Source organism: Mustela putorius, unplaced genomic scaffold (assembly GCF_011764305.1).
Source record: "Mustela putorius furo isolate JIRA1106 unplaced genomic scaffold, ASM1176430v1.1 tig00003846_pilon_pilon_pilon, whole genome shotgun sequence".
In the NCBI taxonomy this organism is placed as follows: Eukaryota; Metazoa; Chordata; class Mammalia; order Carnivora; family Mustelidae; genus Mustela; species Mustela putorius.
Window position 1 is genome coordinate 13,938,461 of NW_025421999.1, and position 24,551 is coordinate 13,963,011.

Below are 24,551 nucleotides of genomic sequence, written 5' to 3' on the forward strand. Positions count from 1 at the left end.
CTCCAAAGAGGACCCTTAACAGAAAGTGATCATGCTGACTGGCACCTTGATCCTGGACTTCCCAGCCTCCAGAACAGTGAATATGCTGTTGTTTAGAAACTACCCAGTTGGTGGTATTTTGTTGAAGCAGTAAAATCAGACTAAGACAGAATCTTTCTCCCCCTAGGGGAATAGATTCTAAACCAATTACATAGTAAAATTAATGTATTGTGCACTACACACCAAGTGATGCCTGAGGAGGTAAAGTACAAAAACAGGTTTTCTGAAGAGTTGTATCATGATCTAATACCACATACATGAGAGATACACTTTCATTAGTATTAGAAGCTTCATATGGCCATGGTTTTCTTCATGGCAGTGTGGACACCAGAATCTTGCTACCTCTACCTAAATAAGTTTGGATGCCTCTCTCCTTGTCCTTGTTTGGCAACTACTCTAGTTTTGAGACTTTGACTTAGTCGATCTTCAGACTGGTTATGGTCATAAGTCTCTATTCTCTTGATTTTTAGGAACATTCCTTATTACTCTCATATCCCAGGGCAATTTTAGAAGTGTAGAGCATCGAGGAATATCTTAACACGATGGGGGGGGGCAGATATTGTTCATTTATTCAACATTTATGAGTAGTTGCCCTGTGCCAGGCATTCAAGCATTGTGCTTTTGAGGCTAGAAATAGTGAACAGACCCTGTTTTCAAGTGGTTCACAATAAAGCTGGCATGACTTTCAATTAGACAATATAATGAGTAGGTTAAGTGCCAGGATAAGGGTGAGGATTAGAAGGGGGACACAGAGAAAGAACAAGTTTATCATGAAATACTTTTGGAGAACAGGACATCTGATTCATTTTTTAAAGAAAAATAATTTTAATATGTTCAAAAATGAAAATTCAAGGCAGACGCAATAGCATGCATAATGAGCAATGGTGCTTCTAAAGAACTGTCAGTAGTTAAGTAAAACCGAAGTATAAGAGACATTTGAGTAAGTAGCACAAGGGATGCCAAAAATTGCAGTGAATAAACTATTATAAGTATATATCACCTTTCAGGGCACCTGGCTGGCTCAGTTGGTAGAGCATCCAACTCTTGATCTCAGGGTTGTGAGTTTGAGCCCTACATTGGGTGTAGAAATCACTCAAATAAATAAAACTTACACAAAAAAACATCTTTTTTTTTTTCCTCCTTCCTTCCTTCCTGGAAATATTTACTGAGTGGCCTTTATATGCAAGTGATTGTTGTGGGTTCTGCAATGAAAAACCACGACCGTACCATCATGGAATTTGCATTCTAGCTGTGAAGGAAAAAATAAATAAACCAGTATTAAAATATGCTGTCTGTTGGATGGAAATAAATGGATGGAGAAAAATATATCAGGGATGGGATAAGAGCATGATTGTGTCAATGTATGCCAGGGTAAATATTGCACTTGTATGTTCACGTGCAAAATATATTTTTTTATAGGATGATCAAGCCTTCACTTATGAGGTGGCATTTGAGCAGAGATTTGAAGGTAGTTTTATCCCATTATTATACCCTCTATTATAAAATTTTAGTTGTATGCATTTAAATTTTCCAGAACGTTTCCGGCAGATAAAATTGTTAATGCAAGGGCCTTTGGATGGGAGAATGCTGTGTTTTGAAAGCACAGCAAGGAGGTTGGTGTTCCTGGTATGGAAACCTTAAAAAGAATGGCGGATAAAGTGGAGAGCCAGTGGTGGTGGAGTGGATAGATAGGGCTTTTTATTTTTTTAAAGATTTTATTTATTTGACAGACAGAGATCAGAAGTAAGCAGAGAGGCAGGCAGAGAGAGGAGGAAGCAGGTAACCTGCTGAGCAGAGAGCCCGATGCCGGACTAGATCCCAGGGTGCTGGGATCATGACCTGAGTTGAAGGCAGAGGTTTTAACCCACTGAGCCACCCAGGCGCCCCTAGATAGGGCTTTTTAGAAAGTCTCTTTAAGTACTTGTACCTGCCTAGTTCTTCCCTCTTAGGGAGATAAAAGGAAATTCTAGCCCCAGGCAGTAGAGAACAGGTATTTTTTATTTTTAACTAAATACTTAAACTTAGAAGCCCAAATAAAATCTTCATGGAGAGATTTTGCTAAATTTTTATGGCTTTTTTTTTTTTTTTAAACTACATCAGAGTAATAGATGAATAAATCCAAAGAGCTGTCAATGCAGGGAAAGTACCATCAGGATATATGTGTTTTGTTTTGCTTTGTGTTATTTTTTTTAATAACAGAGAAGAGAAGTTACCCTTACTACTTTGAATCTGAGAAAAACTGGAGCAGAGAGGCTAAATGGCTTATTAAACTGTAAATCTTGGTTTAAGAATGGGAAAAGCAGGAGTGCTGCAAAGGCTGCCCTAGGCCAATCACCCACTCAGAGGATGGCCATTTACTTTCAATTGGCTCCCCAGGGCAGGAGCAATTATCTTCCCAACAACTTGGACAGCTCCATAAATAAGACAGAGTCTGGTTTCAGAAGTTTCTCATTCTTCTTCCCCAATCTCCAAACCCTTTTAACTTGAGCAATGGTCATCAAATGTATACCACCAAAAAGTATTTCCTAGGATTTCCTAGAAATGCAATTACCAGGTGAGGCCCTCATAATCATTGTTTTGACAAGCTTTCTGATCTCCTGATTCACATTAAAGCCTGAGACCTATTCTCTCCTGGTCTGACAAAGACAGAGCCAGAAAGAAAAGGTGGGGGTGAGGGTGGGTGGAGGTGGGAATGCCCAGGAAATTGTGCCGGAAAATGAATCCAAATAGCTTTTTATATGGGGCTTTTACCGTGATAATTTACAAATGATTATAAACAACCACAAATTGAAACTCGTAGTTACTTTAAGGTCTCTTTAGCAGAAATCAATCTTGCTTTGTGACAGTTCTCCTATACTCTGCTCTATTACTTGATAGGTCATTTCCTCACATGGATGAGCAATTCAACAGAAAATGCTCTTTATATTTAAACAGCACTTTCTGTTCCAAGATGTCAAAATGCTTGACAAGTAGTGTAATGTAACTCACTAATTTTCTCAACCCCATGGCAGTAAATAGTCAATGTCTACCATCATTGCTGTTTACTGGTGATTTCTTGGCAAGTAAAGTTAAAATGCCTTGGGTGTCTCTAGGAAGTCAATGGCTAAAGAAAACATTGTTCATTTTGGATACCACGGGGCTGTAGTTGATGGATTGCTCACTGAGTTCTATTATTACATCCCAAGGATAGATAACTGCTCATCGAAGAGAAAGCTTAAAGAACATTCTTGTACTTTCTTTAATTAAGCCTGTTTTTTGAAAAATCATCTGGCCCAATCTACATTTAATAATGGTATAAATGCTACTCAAATCCCTCTTACTTTTGGTTGCTTAGAATTGATGCCACTTGAAGAATAAGAAGCAAAGGCTCAATACATTGGAGAATTCTTGACAGTCACAACTGTTTTAGTCATCCTTGACTCCCCAGTGACCAGTACAGTATCTGGAACAGTATATGTGAGTAGTAACTATTCTTTGAATGTATGGTGCATAAATAAGTCAAGATACTTTTAGAGTCGGAAGCCACCTGTCAGGAGAAAAAGTAGTTTAAAAACTACTAAATTCTCAAAACCTAGTATGAGATGAATGCTCATACAAACTTGACCATGCCCTGTTACTACATATGATTCTGTAATACCAACATCTACTAAATGATGTGGGAGAAACAAAGGCAGAAGAAAAATTATTAAGTTTCCTTACTACCTACAGCCCATTGACAAGTCCTCATAACAGGCAGAGTGCCATTCTTGTAGGGACTCAGTTGCCTTGATGTTAGATGTTGACACTTTGCTAAGGGCAAAAGGCAATCCTAGCCCGACCCACAGACTCCCAAGATCCTATAATCCTACTTTAACATATAAAAATTCTTTTGGAAACTTCCTTTATCTCTATCCCCCCAAGATACATGTTGGCAATCATCCCCCAAGCATATGGCCCACTGATATACACCTGAAGGATCTCATGACTGAGTTTTTACTAAACAGTAATAAATGACCTTTCCTGACAATAGCTGTCCCCTCAGGATCCTGGAAACCTTGTTTCCAAAATACTTAGGAGACTTAACACTGTCCCTAACCCCTCCCAACTTAAAAATATATAATGAGCCACTCCTTATGACCCCAGAGCAACTCTTCCTGTCCACGGGTCACGTCCCCATGCTGTTAAAAAAAAACAAAAACAAAAAAAACCCACACCTTTTGCATCAAAGATGTCAAAGATGTCTCAAGAATTCCTCCTTGGCCATTGGCTTAGAAACCTAATGTCTTTTCCTACATCACTAACCAATCAAAAAAAGTTTCAGACTTCAAATTTGGGTGTGTTTTCATGATGAAGATTCCTCTCACCTACCATTTCTTATGATAAACCTTGGAAGCCTAGAATCAACAGGCAATATACTGGTAGCTACCATCAGAAGGAAAGACAGCTCTACCTGGGCATGTTTGGTTAACAAAGAAGAAAGATGCTCCTCCACTTGAACTTGAAAGTTAAAGACCCATCCAGGGGAAACCTGAGCCTCAGCAAGAGAAATTAACCCCATACCTCTCTGACCCAGGTGGATTTCTGTTTTGTTTCGAGCCCTGCACAAACTCCTTGGCACTTACGCAGTCTGGTTTTCTTTTGTTGTTGTGTTGTGTTGTGCTCTGTTTCTCAGGTCTGTCCATCTGTATTTGTATACCTTTCCATACATGATTCTTGCGGATATTGCCTTGAGAGTACAGTCACCTGTAGGTGTGATTAATCCTCTCTGTGGCACAGATTTTAATGGTAGATGTTGTTAACATGTATTCATGTACAGAGGAGAAAGCTAGTAAAGTATGAAAGAATGACAAAAGAGTTTTTTTCTCTGTTTCTCAGATGCCCAGTGCCAAAGTCACACAGACCGCAAACTGGGAAACATATTTTTTGTGTGAAAACAATTATAAATTGGACCCACATGACTTAAAATGGAAAGATTTGAAATTAACCATTTTGATTAAACCAATTTCTTTTTCTTAATATTCCATGTACATTCAGATTCTTTGTCCCGTGAAAGTATCTGGTTTCTATTTTTTCTGGTAATAATTTCTAGCCCCTGCTATTTATTGTTCATACTCAGAACATTCATACAATATACTTATTTATTTTTTTTTTATTAAACTCTTCTATCTTAAGACCTTGAATCAGGCATTTAAGTATTTAACAGTTCTTTAGCCGTTGTGCCAAAAAAAAAAAAAAAAACCCAAATAAACATTTTAATTTTTAATGGTGAAAAAAAATTGTAAAGTGTCACCCCATTATGGAGGTGTGAAATACAACTGATGCACAAATATTAGAATTTTTATTGTGAAAAAAACCTAATTTTCAAAATGCTGAAGATTGGTTTCTCAAAATATTAAAATGACCACAGATTATAAGCCAAGGCACCCTATTTTTTAAAAATAAGGGACTATAGGGGCACCTGGCCAGCTCTGTCAGGGAACATGTGACTCCTGATCTCCAGATAGTAGTTCAGGCCACACGTTCGGTAGGAAGATCGCTTAAAAATAAAAATAAAATAATAATAATAATAAAAAACAGACTTGAGTTTACATAATTACTGCTAATGATTTATTGACTTTGTTTGAAAAAATTGCTTGTTTTAAATAAAACAGAGTTCAACTAGACTGACTATATATCATTAATCCTAAACTTCCTGTGTTAGATTTGTTCTAGCCCCAAAATGCCAACCATGCATATTAAAGCTGAGATTTGTTTTTTGCGTATGACTTCTGTACCCCTTTCCTGTTTGAATTTTATCCTTTTTTAAGATTTTATGTATTTAGTTGACAGCGAGAGAGATAACAAGAGAGGGAACACAAGCAGAGGGAGTAGGAGAGGAAGAAGCCAGTTTCCCACTGAGCAGGGAGCCCAATGTAGGGCTAGATCTCAGGCCCCTGGGATCATGATCTGAGCTGAAGGCAGACATTTAATGACTGAGCCACTCAGGAGCCCCTGAATTTCATCCTTTCTTAACAATGTTGTTGGAAATCAGTGTGGTTTCTAACCACTCTGTTTAGCGCTCTATCACCAGTCTCTAGGATAGTGGCTAGTACATAAGAAACAAATACAGTTTCTACATTACTTTGATGAAAATCCATAGTTATCCTGCCTTTCAGCACTTGAAGACAGAAATAGTTTCTTATCGCACATCTGAATAATCCAGAGTAAATGTTAACTATAAATACAAAATTATCTATTATGATACAGAGCACATCTGAGATTTGGGATTACTTCCTGAAAACCCTGAATTCAGAGCTATGGTAAAGACTTACTTGAGCTATTTTACCATTTTCTGAGTACATACTGAAGGAAGAAGTTGACAAGAGAGTATGTAAGATTTTTCCAGGCTCAAATAGAGCTTGACTCATAGGCATGGAAACAGCCTATAAAAGACAGAAGGGCCCATTGTCTGCTGGATTAAGACACACACCCCCTTCCCCTTGCAAGACATGCAGGGTAGTGGAGGGAGGTTTCAAGGATCCTCACTCCTCACATCTGCTCTCACAGGATCAATTTATCGGCAAGTAAGAATGTGAGAACCATTGCTGTGTACCTTTAAACATGCAGTAACAGTAAAATATTGTTCAATGAGTGGTCCATTAAATCTGACCAATCAGAATAATTCCTCCTTTCTTGATGGAACAATTCTGGTAGAAATGAACAGACGTGAGCATGGGATGGGAAGAGCGTGATTTCCTTTTGTTACAGATTCTAAACTTCCTTTAATTTTCCTATGATTTAAGCCTAACCTAAAATCTTACTAAAATTTATGGGCTTTTGAAAAATTAAAATTAAGTAAGCCGAGTGCTGAGGGTGAAGAAAAGCCTGATAATAATTTTAAGATATATGGATTGCTGTGAAAATTACCAGAATTAGTTTTGTTCCAAATATGAGACTGCCTTAACACTTCAATTAGGATTATTAGTAAATAGAAAGTCACTGGCTGTCTCCATCTGATAATATTATCGAAGACTTCACTTAAGAAAATTTTAAATTATTTATTGCATTGAAAATGCTATAAGAACCTAAACTGAACATCATTATGTAGCAGTTATCAACGAACTGGCAGAATTTTGACTTCTCTCCTGCCTTCAGCTCTTCCTTCTTTACTTCCTCCCCTCTCTTTCTTTCCACAAGCAAGTAAGTGGGCATATAACAAATGGTGGGATCAAAACCCTTACATTCATTACAGGGGTTGGGAATATGGATTCTCACAATAACAGATTTTAGATATTTTAAACTGGTTTTAAATACTATAGCTGTACCTTACTAGCTGTGTGACCATGGATAACTTAATCATTTTCTGTATTTATTTGCTTATCTATAAAATAGGTAATAACAGTGTCTTCCTCTTAGGATTGTTGTGAGAGGAAATCTATTCGGTTTTAGAACAGCATTTAGCACAGGGTAAGCAAAATAAGTATTATTTTTCACTTTTCCAAATATGTAAAACATTTAGTATTTGGATCTGTAGTCTCAAAATCTAATATTGACTGATGTGAATGGCTGATTAATTAAATGGGGGGGGGGAATGCTATAGTAACTATTCCTTTAGTTTCTCGTTTTATTTTTTTTTAACCAAAAACCAGAATCACCATTTCCTGCCATTATCTGTTACTGATAAACAGTTCAAAAACATAATGTTATTTCTAAGAAGACAAAGTGAAAGATGAAATTAATGGTGATATATGTGAAAACTACAGAAAAGTTATACAAAAAGAACCTCAAGTACTTACAGAATAGTTGAAATTCAAATGACAGCAAATGACTAATTCTTAAATCAAGAACCTTCACTAAAATTAAAAACATAAATGCTTTCTTTTTCTTGCTTTCTTGTAGGAGGTGAAGGAGTACTTGGTAGGTGTCAGACTATTTTAAAAAGCAGATTATAGTGGTGATATTTCAGAAGCAGAAAAATACTGAGGCAGATCTTATAAATGACTTGTTTAAAATAATTTCATACTTAATAGAAACCTAGTAGAAATGCAATAAAATTGTCCAATGTAGTTACAGAAGAGAATTTTCTGTGAATTTTAATTAACTTTTAAAATGATAGATTATATGGCCAAGTGCTCCAATTAGGTTGCAAATTATACAAATAATGTTCTAGTTTGAAGCAAAAATTATTTTTTGCTAATATGTGTGCAAGTATGTGTATAAATAAAATGATGTAATCTCATGAAACTAGATTCATACATTACTTAACTCAGATAAGCCGTCAGCATCATCCATGTTTATTAAGCAATGCAACCCTTTAAGTTGAAGGCATGGTTCTCTAGAAAAGAAGCTGATAATGACAAAATACAAACTGGAATATGGTGAAAAAAAACAGTATAGTTTGGTTTTATTTTGTTTTTTAATTAAACCTAGAAGCTTATTTATTTTTTTTATTACCAAATGACCTTTATTTCACAAAATTATTTCCATTAAAATGATCTTATATACCACTGTTAACTATATGATACCGTTTAAATGAAACACAATTGGCAAATTCACAAATAACCTGCTTTAAGTCCTTTTTTCTACTCTGAGGTTGTTCTTACCGGACAGTGTTCATTCCCAAGCCTGAGTAACGTAATGTTCTTAAATTGACATGAATTTGGACTTTCGTATTAGGTTGAATATTCATTACACCAAAGGTGCTTCAGAACCATCTGTCACCAGGCCCAGGCAAAGGCTCAGATTTTCTATGATCTTTCGTGGTTTTCCTCAGCCCATTACTGAATCAATTAGCCAGTCTCTGAAAATCATAGCCTACAGGGGATGAAGTCTACTGTTATTACAAAGGACAACAGAACAATAAAAATTCAAAAAATTTTCGGAAATAAGGTTTAAAAAAATGAAGAAAAGTTCTGCATGAGACCTATACAACTTTTCTATTGCTGCTTTAACAAATTACCACAAACTTAGTGGCTTACACCAATACAGTTCTTTCACTTTTCAGATCTACTTGTTCTGACTCCAACAGGTCTTAGGGGACTTTCCCTCAAAGTGAAGGTGTGGGCAGGGCTTTGTTCCTTCTGGAGGCTCTGCGGAAGAATGTTTTCTTGACTTTTCTAGCTCCTAGAAGCTTATTTAATATGACCACCTCTTTGAGTTGATGAAAGTAATACACGTAGATTGTCCTGGTGCAGACTCCAGTGAGGTCTACAGGCAAATATATAAGTAGGAACAGATCTAAGCATATTTCCATTTTCGTGCTTACCATTATACATGTCCAATTTCTGCAGCATCTAGGAAAGCACTAGACTGACCAGGGCATGAAGCAAGCCTGAATTCTTGGCCTGCTATTTAATAACTCTGTGTACTGCTGAAGTGGGCAAACTGCTAAACTTCATGAACTTCAGTTTTCCTCTCTGCAAAATGAAGATAACCATTGCTCTACCAGCTGTAGAGAGTTAGGATAATCCAGTAAGAGAATGTATATAAAAATGCTTTGAAAGTATACAGTACTTCAAAAGAAATTTTAATTTATTACTGTTATTTCAGGTTGAGGGAAAACTTCTCTTCCTCTAATGTGAACTTCCAGAAATCTATATAAAAATCAAACGTTTTAGCAACACTCGGCAAGGTTTATATGTTACAAAACACATCCAAACCAGCATATATTCTTCTTAAACAGTTGAATAATACATATACTTTGTAATGAGTTTGGAAATAGCAGATGAGATTGGTATTGAGAGGAAGTAAAGGTCACCCTGGCTTTCTGTTTCTTAAGTTAATTATTGATAATTGATTTTTTAACTTTCTTTGGGTCTTTTTCCTCTATGTATGTGATATTCAAAACCAATATGCTTCATTTACTATTTAATATTCTTCTCTTTTCTTATCATTTCTTAACATTAACATTAACTCTTTCTTAACATTTCTCAAAAAGGAAATTTTAGTTAGTTTCTATATTGTTTCCTACTTTCCGGATCTTAAAATAATTAACAGAGAAGGTTATTGTGTGAGCTATTAATGAAATAAAGTTCAACATAGATAACCTAAATAAACACATTAAAAATTCATGTTTTCAAGTATATCCCTGTTTTTGTGTGTTTGAGTGTTTAAATGTTCCATAGATTTTCTAATATTTATATCTAATGAGACCATATAAATTTTTATATAGTATTTTTAAATGAAAAATGTTAAAGAATGCTCCACTTAGAAGCCAACATAAAAGCCCTAGAAAGCTTCCTTCTCCTTAAGTGAGATGGTAGATATAAAAGCACTATAGAAATACAGATAACAGGGCGCCGGGTGGCTCAGTTGGGTAAGTGTCTCCCTGCGATTCAGGTCATGATCCCAGGGTGCTGGGATCGAATCCCATGTCAGGCTCTCTGCTCAGCAGGAACCTGCTTCTCTTCCCTTCCCCAGCTCAAGGTCTCTCTCTCTCTTTCTGTCGCTCACTCTCTCTCTCAAATAAATAGATAAAATCTTGAAAAAAGAAAAGGAAATACAGATTACACTTGAGTCTAAATAAAAATCTGAATAAAAACTACAGAACTGCTGCTTACTCAGTATTCTATTAATAACTGGTAAAAGGTATTTGGAGAATGATTAAACCTTAATAGTCACCTGCTATTTATTAAGATAACATTTATGTGGTATAATGATTTTTCAAAATTGGAATATCAGGTATATTTTATTGTTGAAGGTTGCCTGGCAAGTGGAAAGTCATTTTATAGGCTTGCTGTAAAATATATCATTTTACTGATATCCAAGAGACATCCCAGTATGTGATTAATTGGGCAGAAACTTTAAACCAGGGATATTTTTGTCTTGGTAATGCATTTATTTGAGACAGCAGTTATTAGAAACCAGAAAAATAACACCAATAACTTTCAAATTAATTTGACCCTAAAGTTACAGAAATTTTAACATAAGTTAGCATATTTACATACTGAATTAAAATTCCTAACCCTGTGGAGTACCTGGATGACTTAGTTGGTTAAGCATTTGACTCTTAGTTTCAACTCAGGTCATGATCTTGGTTGGGGCCTGGGATCAAGGCCTGCATCAGGCTCCTTGTTTAGCAGGGAGTCTGCATGAGGATACTTTCTCTCCCACTCCCTCAATCTCTAACCAACCCTCCCCACATGCATGCACTCTTTCTCTCTCAAACAAATAAATAAATCTTTTTAAGAAATGTAAAACTGTGTGCTTTTTAAGCCCCCAGATTCATCATACTAAAGCCCATTTGTGTATTAATAATACAGTTTTTATAGGTGATTCATAGGTGTTTCCACTCAAGTTTTCACATTAATTGAGGCTTGATGTTTTTATTTCAGTTTAAAGGTGTTGCTATTGATCAACTCTAATCAATAGCGCCTAGGAATGAACAAGACTCTGAATATTAAAATACTTGTATGTTCTCTCTAAATTCTTGGAGCTCCAGTAAAATAGATATTACATACCAAAGAGTCCTTGGCATATGATATACAATGGAGTTACAAGTTAATTTTCGTTTTTGGGGGCACCTGGGTGGCTCAGTCATTAGGTGCCTGCCTTCAGCTCAGATCATGATGCCAGGGTCCTGGGATCAAGCCCTGCATCAGGTTCCCTGCTTGGTAGGAAGCCTGCTTCTTCCTCTCCCACTCTCCCTGCTTGTATTCCCTCTTTCGCTGTCTCTCTCTTTGTGTCAAATAAATAAATAAAATATTTTAAAAATAATAACAATAATAATAATTTTCCTTTTGAACAATTTAATGATATAATGAGAAACTTCTTCAATTGTTATACATAAATATATGTATTTATATAACATTTATATACATATATATATATAAATAATATACCAAGTATATATATTTGAGTATAAGGCAGATAATTAGTGACTCTTCAAAGATTTTTGTTAGTGGAAGTGAATGTTAAAAATTCTTTATAAGTTAAAGTTGTTCTCTCCCAGGAACCTTCACACTGTATTACCTTCCCCCCCACCAAAAGTCAACTGTTGCTTTTAAGTAAGGAAGCCTCCCCATTTTATCTGTCACTTGCTTCTGATATCAACACACTTACTCACAACCTTAATAGCATTTCTGTAATGGGTTAGTGACAAGAGTGATTAGACATATGGGGAAATTAAAAAAAAAAATAAGATGCAGAATTAATAGCCAACTGACTTTTGCCAGCTCATCCAATCAACTACTTACAGAGTTAAAAATAGAAACTAAGTCTCATTCCCCCAGCTACTGCCAGATTAGAGCTCCTGCAATTTTGCTTTGTGTTGGCTTCAACCTCTCCCACCAGTGGCATTACCTGCACAGAGACATCTTCCCATGAGGCTCCGGGTCATTTCAAAGCTTAGTTTAACTAACATGGGAGAAGCAGGAAAAAAGAGTTCATAAACATTTGGGAAAACTTGTGGTAATGAGGTCTGGTTGTAAGTTTCCCATGAGAATAAAAAGGACAAAAATTGGAAACATTTATTAATCTTTACAATGTTTCAGATACTGCACTAAATTCTCTTTTATGTTCTCTAATCTTCACAAAACCTCTGTGATTTTCCTGTTTTAAATACCAAGAAACCACTCACAGAGGTTAAGTAATTTACCCTAAGTCACATAGCTAGTAAATCGTAGAGGTGGGACTGAAACTAGCTAGGATTCAAAGTTCACATTCACTTCTTAAAATATATGATTTAGACATAAGTGGTAGCCCAAACTTCCAAAACAAACAAAGGGAAGGGGAAGGTTTAGTGATCAGCATACTTTGAAGATGCTGTTTAGAGCATTTTGATTCATTTTGAAAGTGATCAAAAGCTGCCTGAGAGCTCTCAGTAAAATTTTATCTAACTGTACAAAAAAACATTAATTTTATCTTCAAACATTTTGATATCAACTCAATTCTTTGCTTTCATAACACTCTACTGCCATGGTATTTCATTTTCCTTTTTATTTATTAAGGGGAAATTGAAACATTTAAGTTTTTGGCTTGAACAAGTTAGTTTTTTTTTTTCTTTAATAATAAACAAGATGCCAACTTTCCACCATTTATTCAATGAACTGTTTAGCGTCAGATCATTTTAGTGTCAGATTTAATTTTTGTGCTGAAATAGTGACTTCAAAAAGCTCCAGTGAAATGTTACAAGACCATTATCTCAAACCTGCATACAGGTAGAAATGCTTTCAATCAACTGAAATTTTGCTTTCTCCAGAACAGTGTTCTTTATAAAAAATGAGATTGAAAAAGGTATGGAGAAAAGAGAACCACTAATAGTTTATTATTATTAAAATTAAAAAAAATCTGTATCTTGTATGATGAATTTTCTAAAAGTCCAAATTCATTGTAGTTGAATGAAGAAGAGTAATGTCATGTTCTTCTGTCCTGGGTAAATGGACTGTGCTTGGTTGAGTGTCTTAAACTGCTTACTAGATATATCTCAAGCTTTAATATGCATCACTTCTAATTCCCACCTTATCAAAACCTCAGAGAGAAGAGAGTATGGTTTAGCAGTAAGAAGCAGGGGAGGGTAATTTCATCCATAACTCATCCCCACCACACCTACAAAAATACTCTAATGAACATGTGTAAAATGCCAATTACTTTGTGTTGGGGGCAGCTTTCTAAACTAAATTGTATTGATTTATTTTGTTGTTCAACAAATATTTTATAAATGCCTATAAAGCCAAATATGAAACTAATCATTTGACTTGCAGAAATTTTTATGCTCTTGATACTTTAGTTTTATTTTTTTATTCTTTTTTTAAAGATTTTTTTTTTATTTATTTGACAGACAGAGATCACAAGTAGGTAGAGAGGCAGGCAGAGAGAGAGGGGGAGAAGCAGGCTCCCTGCTGAGCAGAGAGCCCGATGTGGGGCTCGATCCCAGAACCCTGAGATCATGACCTTAGCCAAAGGCAGAGGCTTTAACCCACTGAGTCACCCAGGCGCCCCTTAAAATATACTCTTATACTTACTTATAAAATACTACTTATAAAATAGTACTACTTATAAAATACTATTCTTTCATGCTTTGCTTGGCTTTGCAATCCTAGGTTATTCTCTAAGACGGAGATGATATAAAAAATGAAATTCAGATTTATCTTCTACAGGAGCATCAGCCATGTCTTGACCAACTTTTATCAATGGAAATTCTCAGGTTATTAAAAGACTGTAATCATTTGAAAATGCTAGTAAATATGGATGTGTCATAAGAATGTTAGCCCTCTTGCTTTTTGGCTTGATCCACTGCAGAAAAGCACAAATTCGTTGAAGGCAGTTTCCCCAAGAAAAACCAACTTCAATATGAGAGATTAATTTGGATGAACAATGATCTGTCACAATTTGTTTTGGAGGCTAGTAGTTAAAAAAATATGAATGCTGTCTTTTCAGAATGAAGCCTTTTAAAAGTGCATTGTTCTCCAGTGAGGTTATCTTAAATAAACCCCACATGTGTAATTATACTTTTCTAAAATGTTCATATATTACTATAGAGGAAAAATTTTTAAATCTTTTTATATCTTCACAATATTTAAAATTTGACAGTCTTTGGGGTGACTGGGTGGCTCAGTCGGTTAAGATCTGCCTTTGGCTCAGGTCATGATCACAGGGTTCCTGGATGAGCCTGGCATCCCGCTCCCTGCTCAAGGGGGAGTCTGCTTCTCTCTCTCTCTCTCACTGCCTCTCCCCCTGGCTCATGCTCTGTTAAATAAATTAATAAATTTTTAAAAAAATTTTTTTGACCATCTTCAAATCTGTACTTGGACTTGGTGAGTCTGACAGATTATTCTCACTGATTCCACTGGGTATCCACCAATTTGTATGCAACATTATTTTTACAAGTTCTAGCAAGATTAAGTTTTGTTAGTGGATAGAGCGTATTAACACCCTGGTTGTTTTTCACTACATTTCAATTATGAGAGAACCTGAGTGTGAAAAATCATGGAGAGGAGTTTTAGAAATGGGATTAAAGGGGCACCTGGGTGGCTCAGTTGTTAAGCAGTTGCCTCTAGCTCAGGTCATGGATCCCAGACTCCTGAGATCCAGCCCGCATCTGGCTCCCTGCTCAACAGAGAGTCTGCTTCTCCCTCTCCCGCTCCCATGCCCCCTGCCTGTGTTCCCTCTCGGGCTGTCTCTCTCTCTGCCAAATAAATAAATAAAATCTTAAAAAAAAAAAAAAGAAAAGAAAGAAATGGCATTAAAGATCACTGACTTCTTGGTTTATGCAGTCAGATTCTGCAGTATACAACAGAAGGAACAAAGTGGGTTGTACTGCTGCTATGAGTGCAATGACCAAAACACCCAATATTTCTACCCTCAGACTCATCAACATGGCAGTGCATTGATTAAGATGTGCGTTTCTTATTGCTTATTTAGGTAAAGGTCAGAATGCTTATTTGTTTCATGTCTGTTTTTAAAAGAAGATTTGATCAGGCAGAAATAAAGACAAAAGTAAATCATAGAGAAATGCCTATTAATAGGTTCTCCATCCCAATTAACCAAAGAAAAAACATGCCTTAAAATACTGTTGTGAAATATCTACGCTATGTCTATCTATGTTCTTGCAATCTTTCAGTTTTAAGCAGCTTTTCAAAAATATGTTATAGGGATGCCTGGGTGGCTCAGCCAGTTAAGCCGCTGCCTTCGGCTCAGGTCATGATCCCAGCGTGCTGGGATCAAGTCCCTCATCGGGCTCCGTGCTCAACAGGGAGCCTGCTTCTTTCTCCTCCTCTGCCTGCCACTCTGCCTGCTTGAGCATACTTTCTCTCTCTCTGACAAATAAGTAAATAAATAAAATCTTTAAAAAAATATATGTTATAAACATGTTGCTTCATCCTTGACATTGTAGCATGTTAATGTCTAATTCGGGTACAACATGATGCAATCCCCCAGCAAGCTTCTTTGTTTCTCCCCTCTTGGACAATGCAAATCAAGATAATCTTCTGAGAAGGGTAGTGAAAAGTTTTGCCAATTCTGTTTTTCTTCATATGTACCAATATTCTGTAGTTTAGCTTAAATACAACACTCCTTTCAGGATAAATTAAAATGGATACATTAAAAAGAAACTAAAGAAAAAAAAAACCAACAAAATAAAAGATTTACTATAATGCAGATACATATATTTGAACTAAAAAACAGACCAAACTTTAGAATTGGCTGGATTCAAATGACCTATTGCTGGAGCTTAAAACACAAACACACTTCTCACACACACCTAGATATAGATGTTTCTAGTTTTCTACACTGTTGTTGTAAGACTTGACAGACATCTGTGATGTACTCTGTAATATCTTTGAAATGATAAAATGTGTTGAGAGACTTGAAATCTGTCAAGACTTATGTATAATATTTTTCCTCCATGAACAGAAATGAAAAAAGTGAGAATCTTTCCTTGCTCAAATCATAGTAAATGGATTCCCTTATATTACATGCATTCATTTTAAAGATAGAAATGGATACAGAGGGGCGCCTGGGTAGCTCAGTGGGTTAAAGCCTCCACTTTCGGCTCAGGCCATAATTCCAGGGTCCTGGGATTAAGGCCTGCATCAGGCTCTCTGCTTAGCAGGGAGCCTGCTTCCCTCTCTCTCTCTCTCTCTGCCTGCCTCTCTGCCTACTTGTGATCTCGCTCTGTAAATAAATAAATAAATAAAATCTTAAAAAAAAAAAAAGAAAAGAAAAGAAATGGCTGCAGAAAATACATAAGTACTATCTGTTGAAGAAGTTTATGATTTTTATAGTCAACATACTTTTTCTAATTATAAACGCTCATGTATTGTCTCTGACCCAACAATACCACACCATGAATTTCTTCATCAAAAATTAAAGCACCAATCCTGGGTCTTGGAACCATTCACAACAACAACAAAAAAAAGCAAAAAAGTAAAAGCACTAACATATGAAGATGGGCAACTTTGTGTCCATTACCACATACCTTGAAATCAAAAAATAATTTGGAACTTAATATTTATCAGTTTTTCATTTAATAAAATCATGGGACATTCTCTGTACATATTAGGCCTCTACTAAAGGTGATATGGTAGTGTTTTGTGCTAGATATCATCAATGTAATAATAGGCAATGTACTGAAAATATTTTGCAACTAAAAAACACTGTAGGTGTGTATATGTATATATACACCCACCCACCCACCCACACACACACACACATATATATCATTCAGCTTGAAAAAGTAATGCAATTTTGGGCGCCTGGGTGGCTCAGTTGATTAACTGCCTTCAGCTCAGGTCATGATCCTGGAGTCCCTGGATCCAGTACCACAGCAGGAGTCCTGCTCAGCAAGGGTCTGCTTCTCCCTCTGACCTTCCTCCTCTCATGCTCTGGAGCTCTCATTCTCTCTCTCTCTTTCAAATAAATAAATAAAATCTTTTAAAAACAAACAAACTAAAAAGCAATGCCATTCTGACACATGCTACAACATGGATAAACTTTGAAAACATTATGCCAAGTGACAGAAACCAGACATAAAAGGATAAATATTGTATAATTCCACTATATGAGGTGGCTAGAATAGGCAAATCCATAGACCTAGAAAGTAGAATAGAGTTTACCAGAGGCTGAGAGGTGGGGAGATGAAGGGTAACTGCTTAATGGGTACAAAGTTTCTGTTTGGGATGATGAAAAAGTTCTGAAAATGGATAGTGGTGAAAACTGCTCAACATAGTGAATGTACTTAATATCTGTGAATTTCATACTTTAAAATGCTTAAAACAGCTAATTTTGTTATTTCTATTTTATCATAATAAAAAATAAAAATCCACTATAAAATAAAGTATAAATTTACCTTGCATTGGGCACATTATCAAGTTTCCATAAAATTGCCCTTATTTTGGGATACCTAGGATCAAACTCCCGCATTGGGGTCCCTGCTGAGTGGGGAGCTAGCTTTCCCCTATCCCCTCTGCTGCTCCCTCCCAATCTGTTGCTCTCTCTCTTTTTCTTCCTCTCTGTATGAAATAAATTTTTTAAAAATTGCCCTTATTTTAGGAGCTTATGCAGGTATTATCATATTTTGGGAAGTGTAGGTAAACCAAAAGCTTAAGTTGGCCCCTTGAATTTTCTTTCTCTCCATATCTGTTTTTTTTCTAGATTAATGTTGTCACACTTCTTTTTGAATACTAGCATCAGCAAACCATGCTAGCTAGTACTGGTTTCTTCAGGTATCAGTTAATTTTTAATGTACTTTTATGCTGGCAATTGTTTTATAACTTAGGAGGGATGAATATAACTTCTCATTCTCCCCTTAACATGGCAAAAGCAAATACATTACTGCAGACAGCGTCACCAGAAAGAAATAGTAACTTTGAGGCAAACATACATCCATCGTAAGAAAACTGAATATGTTTCAAAGGAGCCTACATCGCTCAACTGCTGGCAATGTTCTTATACATATTTGGCACTACTACTCTAAGTCTAGAACTGTTTCTTTTTTTATAAAAAAATGGTTTTGATTGGAAAACCCTAAATAAATCATTTGGAATGTGTAACATTCAGAACTCCTTCTGGGATTCCTTTTCCATGAATCAGGGTTCTTTGAATCACTTTTCTCACTGGCACTTACTTGTTTTCGAATCATCTAGCTGCCTTTGTGCCAGTGATAATGAGGAGCTCTCATTTTGGGTTCTAAAGCAGGGAGAAGAATAGAAGGAGAATGTTGTTTCAAGTACCAAAAATGTCTGGGCTAATAAAGGACACACATCTTGTTAAAGTGAACCCAGAGCAGATGGTCTTAAACCATTTGCTGAGGAGTACTTTAGTGGGTCCTTAAACACCTGCAATTGTATGCAAAATGCTATGTGTATTTGTGTGTGTTTGTGTATATACTTGGGGAGTGGATGCATAGCCTTTACTGAATTATCAAAGGGGATGTTAAGGCCCAAAAGTTTAAGAAACACTGGAAAAATTAATTACAAAACAATTTTTAAATGACTCTGATAGCTCTGACCTTGTGTTTTTATAATGCTTTCCTTCACTCTTAACACTTCAAAGAGCAGCATGGTAACATGGAAGGAATGTCTGCTAAACATTTAGGTGAATCTTTGAGTCTCAGTTTCCTAAAGTAAAATTAGCATAGAAGCCTGAAATTTGATTTCATGGATGAAAGTACCTGGCAGAGTGCCTTGAAACTGGACAAGTGCTTATATATGCTCTCTCTCTCTTTCAAATAAATACATAAAATCTTTTTAAAAACATAAAGTTTTGTTTTGGGGATGTATGTGTGGCTCAGTCAGTTAAGCGTCTGCCTTTGGCTCAGGTCCTGATCCCAGGGTTCTGGGACAGAGTCCTGCATTGGGCTCCTAGCTCAGCAGGGAGCCTGCTTCTCCCCTTCCCCCTGCCTGCCACCCCACCCCACCATGTGTGCTCTTGTGAACGCTTGTGTACCCTCTTTCTCTCTCTCTGTCAGATAAATAAATAATTTTTTTTAAAAGTTGTGTTTTGTTTTGTTAAGCTTATCATATTTTTAATATATATGAGCTAATATACATTGAATGACCTGTAAGCTCACAATAACTTTTGTTGAATATAATTATTTGAATGTGCTTTCACTATATTTATTATTATGTAAATATTTTTAAAACTAAACAGTACTTGCACACAGTTTGGGAGTTGAACTTGCCTGATGGTAAAGAGTGGGTAGAGATATACCCCTGAAATAATAACCAATTTCTTCACTAAAATCAAACTGCTGAATGTCTACTATGCATATACAAAAGGTTCCTGACTTATGATGGTTCAATGTATGATTTTTCAACTTCATGATCATGTAAAAGAGATATACATTCAGTAGAAACCACAATTCAATTTCTGACTGGATTTTTTCCCAGGCTAGCAGGAAGTACAGTAATCTCTCCTGATGCCGGGCAGTGGCAGCAAGCCACAGGTCCCAGTTAGCCACACAGCCATGAGGCAAACAACAGATACATTTAGCAACCGTTCTGTACCTACGTAAAGATTCGGTTTTTCACCTTCAATATAGTATCCAATAAATTACATGAGATATTCAACACTTACCATAAAATAGGCTACATGTTAGATGATTTTGCCCATCTGCAGACCAATACAAGTATTCTGAGCTCACTTAAGGTAGGCTAGGCTAAGCTATGGTGTTTGGTGGGTTAGGTACATTAAATGCATTTGACATAGGGTATTTTCAACTTATGATGGGTCTATTGGGATGTAAGCCCACTGTAAATCAAGGAAGAACTGTACATAGCTAGGCACTGTACTCTGAGTTGCAGGTAATAAAAGGTTGTCAGTCACAAACATGCTCTCCAAAGCTATTTTAGGAGAATAAGGCATTGGTTCACACTAAAGAATAGACCAAGATAATGTGCAATAGGAATTTAGACATATCCTCATCCTGATATGAGGATGGTGGGTATGGGGAAAGCTTTATGGAAGAGGAAGTGTCTGATGTGAGCAAGGTTTCAACATATATGGGGTGAGTGAAAGCAACAGATGAAGACATATAGGCGTGACATCATAGGGCACAAACTGGAAATCAAGACCAGCTGGTTTAGGCTGATCACAGGATAGCTTAAGGGGATTAGTGAGAAACTAGATAAAGAGATATCTCAGTTCCTGATGCATATTACTTATTAATGATACTTAAACATGAATACTTAATTTAAAAAGAACATGGATGAGAACTTAAAAATAAAGACATAATGAAAAAGGTGAAATATTACATAAATCTGGCAGTTAGGAGAGCACTGACAACTTTCAAAATTGCACTTTTTCTACTTATTTGCAGCGGAGACACTGGGTAAATATAAATTCCCTTCTTTAGCTTTATTATTTCTACTTTTTTTTTCTTTTCCATTTTTCAAAATCTCAAAATAAGTCTATTTCAGTTGCAGCTAATGGCAGTAAGACAGCGTCAGAAAATGCCTTTTTTTTATGAGGTCAACTTTGATGTCTAAATTTTTACTAAGTTACGGATAACAGTGACCACACACCATACTAAATTTTTTTTATGTGATTAGAAAGCAGTAGATTGACTTCTTCTATCTTGTCAAACCTACAAAAATGTCTGCAATTCATTCAGCATCTAATAGTGCACATCCCTTTTTTTTTTTCATTCCTCCTCCATCTCTTGAACACCAGGCAATTAATTTTTCCTTTCCCTGGGAAACAGTTAAAGAAAAGGATATAAAGTCATAAATCAATTTCAGTTATGAAGTCATGAAGTCAGACATATATTTCTTCTTAGGGCTCTGAATTTAGACACTTTTCTCAGAAAAATTGTTTTATTTCAATAAAAGAAAGTCCAAATTCAGAAATCCTTTAAATTTATTTATCTTTCTCAGTTGCACTGAAATGAAAAATTAAATTTTCTAACTTATTTTCTCCCTTCCCAAAAAGGCTTCTCCAATGTAGGTCCATAATTCAGTGAATTCATCTCCCTTATAAAATCACTGGCAGGTATGATGCCAGTTTAGGCAGTACTAGTCCCCTAATTCTTACCCATTTCTTCTCAAAGAATTCAGTTTCTTCAGAAACCAAGTAATAGACAATTTCAATTTCTAACTATTATTAGGATATTCTCATGCACTAATAGTCAACATGAAGAAAACTCAAATTACAGAAATTTTTACTATACCTAAGGTCAATTATACTAATCTGTACTTCATAATTTCTTAAAAGTGAATTATCATATTAACATTTATTATCACTTATTATTCAGAATAATTATTTATATAGTTAAATATTTTAAGATTAGTAAAGAAAGGTGGTAGAATAAAGGGTTTTGTTGTTCTTGCTCTTTGTTTCCTTTTCTATTTGGTGTGCTGTGCCTGATTCAAAATTATAGAATCTTGAAATTTTAATATTTCAAACCCACACCACACTCAACACATAATAACAACAACAATATGCTAAAAAAAAAAAAAATGGTGCTGAGGTTTTCATGATCCAGGGGAATAGTTCCTGGAGTGGGCCACTTGGAGTGGGATTTGCCCACCCCCTCCACTCCCTCTGCCTCATATACTAAAGGTAGAGACAAAGAAACCAACTCAAATCCTTCTAAAGTGTATTTTATAAAAAGAATTTGTATTCAGAAAAGCAATAATGGCATATAACAGAATTAATATGATTTTTCAAAACTAGTATCTTTGTCTAAAAGCAATATTTAAAAAGGAAGGTAAGCAGAGATAAAATTTTAGCTATAAACCTTGCCTCTCTTTTTCATTGAGCTCCTCTTTCAATTTGCTAAAATAAAATTACATGGTTATGGAGTCAGACTGTCTCATTTCAAATTTAAAGATAAAGATCCCCAGTTAAATAGAGTATTGGCACACAGACACCCCAGTCTGGCTTATTGCAAATACTCTCTGTTGGTAAAGTAGCACATTTGCAATCCCCATCACAGCCATCTTACCCATTTCAGAGCATATTATTCAAATGTACATCCCTAGGCGGCAACAGGAATAAGGCACTTGAGCTCAGTAGCAAGAGGTTTGTGGGGGAGATCCTAGAACAAGTGGTCAGAACCCTTAAATGGCAAGACTAACTTGAGGATGCTCAAATAACCTGAGGCTTAGATTGGCCAGCTCCAGTGGCTTCCTGAATGCTTGTGGGGAAAGCCTCTCTGGAAACTCTTTCGAGGTTATTGGGGAATCCTGGGACAGACATACTGCTTGCTTATCAAGGTAGGTGTCTGCCATCCAGTGGCCCCCCCCCTCAAAAAAGCTTCAAGGAAAACTGGATAGACACATTCACATTTGTACTTCCATCTATGCCTATGCACAGGGAGCAAAATACAAGTATGGTCCTCTTTCTGACACCCCAACAGATTCTGCTGTCCTCGAAATCCTCTTCTCTTGTAGCCGCAGTGACTACAGCGAAGGAAGTTACCGGGAACCATGTTGGTACTAGGTTAAAAGAAGGATTTTTCGTGCCACGTATTTGGGGGAAGGACACAGGTTAGAGTATACAGAGAGAATACTAAAACTGGTGTAGGGCAATGCCCTTTGTAGGTCCTTGACAAAATCAGTCATGGAGCAGAGGTGGTGGATTGAATCTGACAAGATCTGGCCTGTGAATGGACCCGGCATCCCAGGGAAATCAATGAAGTAATTGACGAGAGATGATAAACGAAGGGATAAGGTAGAAACAAGTGCTGCTCACCCCAAGCTGAACTCCAGGAGGTAAGTTTCTCCTCTAATATGAGACTCTTTCTAAAGGTTCAGTATTGAAGTAGGTGTTTGACATTGAAATGGGCACAGACCAATTTTGATAACTAGGAAGGGAGAGGACAGAGGAAGGTAGGAAAGATTTCTGATTAGTTCCCCAAGCTGCCTCCAAGGACCTGCTGCTCCAAAACAACAAAATAACCAAGTGAAGGCTGAAGTAGAAAGATAAAAGTGCAACTCCCAGTTATTCCACATTCTGAGTCTTCAATGCCTAAGCGAGTCTAGCGCTGAAACGGTCGACTATCTTTAAGAGTATAGAGGCTGACCGCCTTCTTTGTTTGCCCAGTAACACCGCTCCTCTAATCTCAAGCACTTGGTGATTAACATTTCAATTCCAGTTGTTGCTCCTTTTCCCATTGCAGTATGCAGCAAGGATATTTCCCTTCTCTGTGTATTGCAAAACCCATTATTACCCGAGCGGAAAGAACTAAGCGGCGTGGCGGAGGCTAATAATAGCCGGGCTGCTTACCTTCTCTGCATGCAGTCAGCGCGAGTCCCAGCGCCCGCTGCCCCGGGGCCGCAGTGCCGCCGCGCCCGGCCGAGTGCGTGGTCAGCTCCACCGGCCCCAACCCCACCTGCCGGCTGCAGCAGCTGCTCCCGCCGCCGCGCTCCGGCTGCATGAAGTCATCCTCCTCCCCGGGCCGGATCACCACATTCCGTGCCAGTCGCGGGGGGAGAAGGACCTCTCCCGGCAGCGGGTATGGGCTCCTGGAAACTGTGCCCGACGACCGCTACCCCTCCGGGTTTTAGGTTTCTTTTCTATTAATGCTATTACGCAGGAAGCGTTGCCAGATTGTGGACCGAGAGAGAAGGACCAGAGAAACTTCTCTGCATAGCGCCTTTCCTCCGAGAGCTCCCCTATCACGCCCGCTGCATGGACAGCTCCATTCGGCTGTGTGGGTTTCCCACCCTCTTCATTTTTCTTATCAGTATTGTTCATTTCGCAGAATTTGAGACTGGGATTGTCTTTTTAAGATAAACATTCAAACACTCCGGAAATGTTTTAAACCGGCAATCGATCTTTCTAAGCCCCTTGAGGCACGCCTTACTTTCCCCCAACGTATACACACATGCAAACCACTCACAAGCATGAAAGCTGGGACCTCTCACCCTCTTGCCTACGTAATAGAACAGGAAACTCCCAAAGGAGTGGAGAAGTAGGACCGGCCAAAGAAAGCACTCGAGGAAACAGAGAGGGCTGGCCCCAGGATTTTTCTCTTCTTTAGTGGTGCATTTAGTGGACAGATGTTGCCTCTAACACCTTCCCCCACCCTTCAATTGGGCTGGCTGCTCTGGTGACAGCTATAATATTTGGAAGCCAAGAAGCAGAATCCACAGTAACAGATGGCTGTATTTCCC

The 24,551-nt window shown here is 37.0% G+C and overlaps 1 long non-coding RNA gene across 2 annotated transcripts in view; it reads right to left on the bottom strand.

Moving 5' to 3' along the window:
• PKIA overlaps nucleotides 1-23,824 on the bottom strand; it is a 92,840-nt gene extending 69,016 nt beyond the window's left edge. The window contains exon 1 of one of the 2 annotated variants that reach the window (XR_006601510.1): nucleotides 23,662-23,824. This is a non-coding gene — a long non-coding RNA (cAMP-dependent protein kinase inhibitor alpha). The remainder of the gene's footprint in view (nucleotides 1-23,661) is intronic. The other variant, XR_006601509.1, reaches the window with a different exon arrangement.
• Between the last annotated feature and the right edge of the window lie 727 nt (nucleotides 23,825-24,551).